Source organism: Podarcis bocagei (genome assembly GCF_964188305.1).
Source record: "Podarcis bocagei genome assembly, chromosome: 7".
Taxonomy (NCBI): Eukaryota; Metazoa; Chordata; class Lepidosauria; order Squamata; family Lacertidae; genus Podarcis; species Podarcis bocagei.
The window spans coordinates 41,902,142-41,910,649 of NC_138132.1; positions in this window are offsets into that span (position 1 = coordinate 41,902,142).

An 8,508-nucleotide genomic window follows, 5' to 3' on the forward strand; every position below is an offset into this window, starting at 1 on the left:
GGTAACCAACTCGTTTCTGGAACCATTGGTAGAAAATAGGAAATGTGTCTTTATTTTATCCTATGTACTAATAGTGAACTCATTCTCTGAGTGAATCCTTTTTGTAGCATAAGCCACCCACACGAGGAGGAATGGGAATGCAGCATAGTTTGCAGAAATACAAAAATTATTTGGGGGAAGCCCAAAGGGTTAGGGCTGGGCTCATTGACTGCTGTGGTGTGTGGGAATGGAGGGCAGCTGGAATGGAGTATCCTAGAAAAGGGTTACTGGCGTATTGGAACCCTGAACAGGAATACTCTGCATGGCAACATTTTGTTGCAAGTCCCACTTGTTTTTAAATAATTAAACTACTATGAACCTATAGGCATGCCTAAAGTGCCACTTCTGATGAAGCTCACTGGGTGACCCTGGGTCCAGTCACCATCTCACTCTAACCTACCTCACAGGATTTTGTGTAAGGATACATTTAAAGGAGCAGAAAGATATAGGATTATAAAATGCCCCCCAGCCACTCTCCCCTCCCCCCATGAACGGGGAAACGCACCTACATCACCCACTGCTATGCTCACACACAGAAAGAAGCTGTTTGCACCCTTCCATTGTTCAGAACTGGCATCCAGTGAAATGTGGGCATGCTTCAGGGGGCATATTCCATGTAGGAGCAGGCAGTCCTTGCATTGTGGATTTTTGAGGGGATATTTACTGAGACTTTTCCTAGCACCATAAGAGGTGCTACTAGCAGGCACATTGGTGCCTGTGAGTGCAGCATGGTTGACCCATCCTCTTAAAAGCTTGGGAGAATCCTTTGTGGTGCCCCGCAAAGCAGCTTCTAGTTCATATTCTGTTGAGTCATGAACACAAAGCAGAAAGAAATAGGACTTTTTTACAGTTGTGCTCCCCTCTTTCACTATTACCACTGAACAGCAGTGTGTTTGTCACAATGCAGCAGTGAATGTATATATACAAGGTTTTGTTCTGATTCTGCAGAACAAGTGCTGGTTAATGTTCAACGTGTATATCTGTAAGGCAAATTCCATTTTAGTTCAGTGAATAAGGGTGCTCAGACATCAATACTGGCTATGCTAATGACCCCAACCATTAGTGCCTGAGCTCATCTGGATTCTGGTTCTTCATCCTGAGCTGTGTAAATGCTTTGGGGGAAGCTATATGCTTTCTCAACATCTATGAGTTTAGGGCTTAGAAGACCTTTTCCTGTAAATGAGGCACATCATCTTAGATGTATGTGTTAATTAAGGATAGGCGAATGCCACTTTTTGATTAATTGGTGTTCTGTTTTACCAAGACACTCAAAAACACAATAACTGAGCAACTTATCTCACGGCCCGGCTCACTCTCCTCACTTGCAACCTGAGATCTTGTCCCTGATTGGTTTGGATTGTACACCTCTGTCCCTTTTGACCCTCTTTTACTGCCTTTGAACTTGACCCGTGAACCACAAACCTGGCTCTGCCTGATTTGGATCAACAGCAAGCTACCTACCCCTTCTGTCCCCCAAACTCAACCACCTGGGACAGATCCTTGCTGAGCCATGACAGATTAGCAGTACATCCTAAAAATATGAATCATTTATTTCAACATGAATGGTTCAAAAGCAATAATAATTGCAATACCCCCAACTTTCACATTCATCAAAATCCTCTGAAATACCTGCATTTTAGGGCCAGTCCTACCATTAAACAAAGTGAGGCAGCTGCCTTAGGTAAGTAGTATACAAAAAAGGAGGGGGCATGCTTGGTCGGTGCTGTTAGCAACAATTGCAAATAAACATTCATGAGTGCACTTGAAGCTCCTGATTCTTCTTTTGCAGGATGCCTGACATCACATATAACATCATTTGTGAGTCAGGTGGGTTTGGTGTTAAGGGAAATTGCCTCATGGACCAAATTAGGACCCTGGACCAGAGGTATCCTACCACTGCCCAGTATATAAAGCTAGCACTGTTCTTTGAAACCCCCATATAAGACCACTTAGGAGGCTGGTTTAATGCCCAAGAATGAACATTTGTGGTCTTGGGGGGCCTCCTTTATTGAAAGCTGAGGTGCTCAACTCAAGCGTTTTGACTGTAAATGGGATACTAGCAATACTGAAAGCAGCAGCTAGGGAGATGATGTCTTGTCTCACAAGATGTGTGTGTTTGTGTGTGTAAGAGAGAGCTCATTAAAAACAACATCGTCCTGTGCATGGTCTTATTAGCCTGAGTTCTATTGATTTCCTTTTTCTCTGACGAGAGAAGAAACACAGATTTCAGCTCAGCTTGCCCGTATGGCTTCTGATTAGCAACCCTTGAGAAAAATTCAGGGGAAAGGGGGCAGAAAAGCAAACCGGATGCTTTGGCTTTGGTGCTTGTGTTGCAATCAATAGAAGTCAAACTCCTTCGAGCTTGTGTGTATTTGATGAATTTCAGCTGATTTGGGAGCCTGAACCAGCCTCAGATCAATACTAACTTGCTCAAGGGCCGGACTCTAAATAACAAAGGCAGCAGAGTTTTGATCCGCACAGAAGGACGTGTCAGCTTAATGAAGTTTTGTGAGTGCAATTAGCTTTGAAGTTAGGGGTGAAATTCGGGTCTGGCAGATTCAGACGAGGCTCAAATTGGTGTTTCTGCTATTGATTCCTATTGATAGGACACTGGGAGAGTCAGATCCCTGTGACTGGGACTCAAAAGACTGGGACAAAAATTACATCCCTATCCGATACCTCCCATTCCTATTTTCAAGACCACCTTGCATAAACAGTGTTGTATAAATGCCACCTGTATTATTATTAATTGAATTTATATACTGCCCTATACCCGGAGGTCTGAGTGCAGTTCACAGAAAAGATCAACATAAAAACCACAGTATATATAATCAAAATAAAAACAACAACCCAATAACCCCCCCCCCAAGGAGCCACATTTTAAAAGAGTATAGGATGTCAATCAGATCAACCAAAGGCCTGGTTAAAAAGGAATGTTTTTGCCTGGCGCCTAAAGGTGTATAATGAAGGCGCCAGGCTAACTTCCCTGGGGAGAGTATTCTGCAGACAGGGAGCCGCTGCAGGGAAGGCCCATTGCGTGGACAGGCAGAGTCCCCCCACCCCCAGGCGACCCCCGAGCAGAATGATGACTCAAGACAACGTGCTATGGGATTAAAATTGGCCACAACTTTATTAAATTTCTGATGTAGGGAGACCTTGGCTCACGCATTGGGTGTTTATCTTTACTAGTCCCCAGCCAGGCATCTGGGAGACATCAGGCTTATCCAGAATGTGGGGGGATTGGGCTGGCTTTGGGGTACATATGTTCAGAGATATGTTCAGAGAGCCTGCCCCCCGTTTCACCGCCGTTGGAGGGGAGAGCAATGACAACCTCTCTGTGTATGGCCAATGCCTCCCCTCAAGACCCCTTTAAAGGGGAACCCTGGGATCACCACCACAAGGGGGGTGTGGGTCACCACTTCACAGCCCCCCCCCCCTTTTAAGAAGATAGACTAAAGGATTCCGCCCAAGGCCTGAAACCGCCGTTCTGTGGTTCCCAGCAACTGGTATTTAGAGACAGATTGCCTCTGACAGTTATTGCAGATGCATACAAGCAGGTGGTTCCATTCTGGAAACATTTAGTGGACTTTTTTCTAATTACTACAGCAGAACATAAAACCTTAACCTTTACAGTGGTACCTCAGTTTAAGAACTTAATTCGTTCTGGAGGTCCATTCTTAACCTGAAACTGTTCTTAACCTGAGGTAACACTTTAGCTAATGGGGCCTCCTGCTGCTGCTGCACTGCCGCCGCTGTGCGATTTCTGTTCTCATCCTGAAGCAAAGTTCTTAACCTGAGGTACTACAGGTATTTCTGGGTTAGCAGAGTCTGTAACCTGAAGCGTCTGTAACCCGAGGCACCACTGTATTTGCAGGGCTTGTGGGGGGAGGCAGAAAATGATTCTTCCTTTCCCTTACAAATTGTAATGTTTTGACGGCTATGTTGCCATTGTGCTGTTTCCTGGTTTTAATACAGTTGATTTCATTTAAAGGTTGGGTTTTAATATTTTAAGTACATGCCGCCTAACAATCGTGGGTGTTGCTTCTGTACATACCGCCCCAATGGTCCCTTCCGCACCTGGAAAGAGCCCTGACTGCAAACAAGCCCAGTGCACACTAAGCTGGCCCCAAGCCTCAGAGGCTAATGCTTCAAGCCACAAAATCCCTGAGCCTGGCAGGCCTGCATTTTCCACTTGAATGTCTGCCATTTTAGAATCTGTTTCAAAAGTGGGAAACCCTGATTCTAGCTCAGAATCCCCCAAAACCTGTTGGATTCTGGCAATCGGGTTGTGTGTGTTTCAGATTACATGCTCTCCTATACTGCAATTTTTATAGACTTATTAAATCCCTTTTTATTTGCTGAGTACTTTCCCTATCCTTGGGGAATTCTGTGTTTAATGGTGGATTCCAGCCCTGCAATCATGGAAATGTATAGCCATGTTCCTTGCTGTCATCATCAGAGTCAGGTGACAACTTTTAAAGGAAAGAGTTCTGAGTCAAAATGGTTGGTATTTCTATCTATTTCTCGTGGAAATGTCTATTGTCTCCCCCTCTTTTTTCTTTTTCTTTTGCTGTGGCTGTACTGATAACCCCGCAGTGTGTCTGATGTTTATGGTCAGTAGACCAAGTAAATTGAAGTAAACACATTGTAGATTTTTCTTACACTGATGTGGCCAGATTGCACCAAATGTGGCAAACCACATACACCATATATGTAGTGCATATATGGTGCCACAACCATGTCCTTGATGCCTTTAGAGGTTCACTTCCATTTAGAAATATGAGGGTGAGACATGTGTTTTACATCAGATGTTCTGCCCCTTCTTTCACACTAGTATCTTGCCCATAGAATCCATAATAGACAGAAGGTGTATTTTTTAGCCTTAAAATTTTATTATATCATTTGCATCAACCATATTCCTTTCAGCACCATAGAAGTGAAGAAGAAAGACTTCTCTTCATTTGCCAAAATATCTTTTAAAAAAGAGAGAGAGGTGTAAGCTGATTTCATTTCATTACACACAAAGAAATGGATGGAACATTTTAATTTGGCTTTCTTTAATATATATTTATATATTATATATAATCATAACAAAAATGCCAGAAGGTTTGTATGTGCTTACCATATAAAAACATTAGTTTTTAGAAGGATACAATACAGAAAAAATCATTGAAATTAAAAAAGTTTCTTTTTTTAGGCTTTCTAAATCTATTAATACAATATTTAAAAAGACAAAGATTCATAGTTAAACTGTGTGCAGGTTATGGACAAAGGAGAATGACCGCTTTAGTAATACCAGATTTATTTATTTTTTAAAAAAGATTAATCTGTCTTGTCACTGAAAACAGTTAAATTGGGAATTTTTCTATTACACAGTTTGAAGTCTACACAAACTCCCTTTCCCCAGCTGGACAGAGACAGGCAACATTTCACTCTGTGAGCTGGGCCGATATGTGTTGACTAGCAGATTTGCATTCCAGGCTAACCATATGTTAAAATGGACTGGGCTGATTCTATGAGACTGCAGCCACTCATTAGGGACTCAGGGAAGTGGCTTCCAGCTGCAGTAGCATGGTCATCGATTGAGTATTCCATAATGCTAAGAAGAGAAGAAAATGTGGCAATGGAAGAGAAGAAAGAGAAGGAGGGGGAGAAAGAGAAAAAGAAAAAGGAGGAGGAGGAGCAGAAGGAAGATGAGAAGGAGAAGAACAATAAAGCAGGAGAAACAGAAAGAGAAGGAGGAGAGCATATTTTAGGGCTGACATTTCTGGAATCATGGCAATCTAGAACATTATGAGAACTACCTGTCTGATCAGATCAAAGGTCCATCTAGTCTGGCATTTTCTCACCAAAGGTGGTCAACCAGCTACCTCTGGGAAACTTAAGAGCAAGACATGAAGACTTCTCTCCTGCTGTTTGTCCACAGTGCCCGGTATTCAAACTGCATCTGAACATGGAGGGTCTATTGAGCTACTGTGGCTGCTTGCTGTTATGTATATGAGATAGGTGATGTCTGAGATAGCGGCCTAGTTCAGATACAGAACGATCTCAGTCTGACAAACCATGGTTTACCAGAAGAAGAGGTTTGGGCATGCATTACCTGCTTTGTTCCCTCCTTTCTCTCTTACAACTTTATGCAGTGCTTCTCAGGTTTGTTTCACTATTTTATATCTGATCTGGGTTTAAACTCTAATTAGAAGCCAGGATTGTGAAACACAGCATGAATGTAGTTGGAACTGAAACCACAGTTTCCCACTACTGTGGTTTAACAAACCCCAGCAGTATTGAAACAAGGCAAGAGAAAGGAGAGCGCTTTCAGGAAATGCTGCTGCTTCTCTGTCTGGTTTTTCAGACTGAGATCACTACAGCTGAATAAGGCTGGACACTGTGAATCCTGTAACTTGGGCAGACCTCAACTTTTCAAGAAGCACAGAGCCCCTGCTGCTTATTGTCTCTCAGTGATTCTTGGTAACATGTATCCTATGACACAACCATTAATGTGGTTCATTATGCTGTATGTTTCCCCGCCCCCATACTGCACAATCAACTATTGTGTGCCAAGGAATGTGCAGTGTGGTGTTGTCATGCTACATGTTGTGTTATAGGAAGAAGCAGGAAACAGATATGCAATAAACCCAACTCTGTGTCTCTCATAAAGTCTACTTCTGCCTTGAAAGAACAAGCTGATACTAAGTATACACATGTCCTTCCCTCCCTATTTCATCATGCTTGATCAACATAGTAGCACCTGTCTCCATCCTGATGCCCTCCAGATGCTGCTGAACTACAACTCCCATCATCCCTAACCATTGGCCATGCTGGTTGGGACTGACGGGAGTTGGAGAAGAACTGCTTGGATGCAGAAGGTCCCAGGCTTAATCCTTGGCATCTTTAGGTAGGGCTACAGTGCTAGAAGCACTAGATGGGCAGACTCAATATAAGGGAGCACCTTTTGCACATAACCTCTGGCAAGCACTAGGTTGTAGCTAATGGGCAGCATCAGTTGCTAAATATTATTTAACAAAGCTATCAGACCCAACAAATTTTAAAAATTCCATCTAGCAACAGCAGGCATGGCAAGGGGGAGCCATTAGGTTATGTACTTTGCACTAATAATAAGCACAGTATTAATAGGGAAGGAAGGAGAGCACTTACAGAATATCAGACAGCAGTAGCTACAGACAGGAAGTTGAGTCCAATATTTCTCAAGAGAGGAAGTGGTGAAGGTGGGTGTGTTCTTACGGACTGTATGTAAAGAGTGTGGATAGCCTGCGCAATGCCCTCAAGATGTTGAGGACCACAATTCCCACAATCCCTGGGCATGCTGGCTGGGGCAGATGGAATGTGAAGTCTAAAACAGTGGAAGCACATCACATTGGTGACCCTTGACATCGAGTATATCCGGTTGGAAACCATATTCTATGATGGACAGTGTAATCACTCAGTTACTGATAGTGCAGTCCTATTCCTGTTTGCTCAAACACAAGTCCCACTGAGTTAAATAGGACTTACTCCTAGGTAAGAGGGCTGTGAATTTATAGACTGAGGGGCCCTGAGCATATTCTTGAAGGTAATTCAGCTTGAGCAGTTTTCCCTTAAGTAGCCAGGGGGCAGGGTGTCCTGTAATTGCCTAAGAAGAATTAGGGATGTGGAGAGGCTCTCTTGGAAAAATAGTTGGTCTTGTTTAATTTCTCTCATTAAAAACCCCTTCCTTCCTTCCTTCCTTCCTTCCTTCCTTCCTTCCTTCCTTCCTTCCTTCCTTCCTTGACATTCCTAATACTTTTCTCTGTAGCAGGAATCAACCAAAAATGACCTTGAAGGATCACTTTAAACAAAATCTGTTGATCCCTCTGACACCTGGATTTTTCTCTCTGCAGAGAGTTTTCTCACCAGTCCTGTACTCCCTGTACTTGGATTCCTAATGCTGATTGGTGAATGGCAGGTCACAGCACACTATGGCCTAGCAACCTGGTTACTGTGAGTCCAAACAAGCATGTTTGTAAAACTCTTTGCTCAATGTTTTTCAAAACTTTTTTTTCTTCCCTTAAAATCCCCTAAATGTTTCTCCTAACAAGGGACCAACAAATTCACTTTCAAAATGTCGGTGGTGAAATTCCATGGCAACTCTAAAAAGGACAATAAAGTATCCTGTATCTAAGGGTAGTGTTATATAATACTTTAAGAATAGCATAGTGCTGTCTCAGGCTATACTTCCTAGATACATATCATATACCATGATGCTAGATCCCACAGGACTCTGAAGAGGACTCAGATGAGTGCAAGATTCAGGTCACTTTCCTCAGAAGAGAATATTCAGTAGCTGGTCCTGTGATCTCCTGCCTAGAGGATGTTGACCTACAACCAACCTTGGACTTAGAGGATGAGACTACTGTTCTTCAACCTTAAGTCCCCAGATGTTGTTGGACTCCAACTCCCATCATTCCCAACCAGCATATCCAACAGCACAGA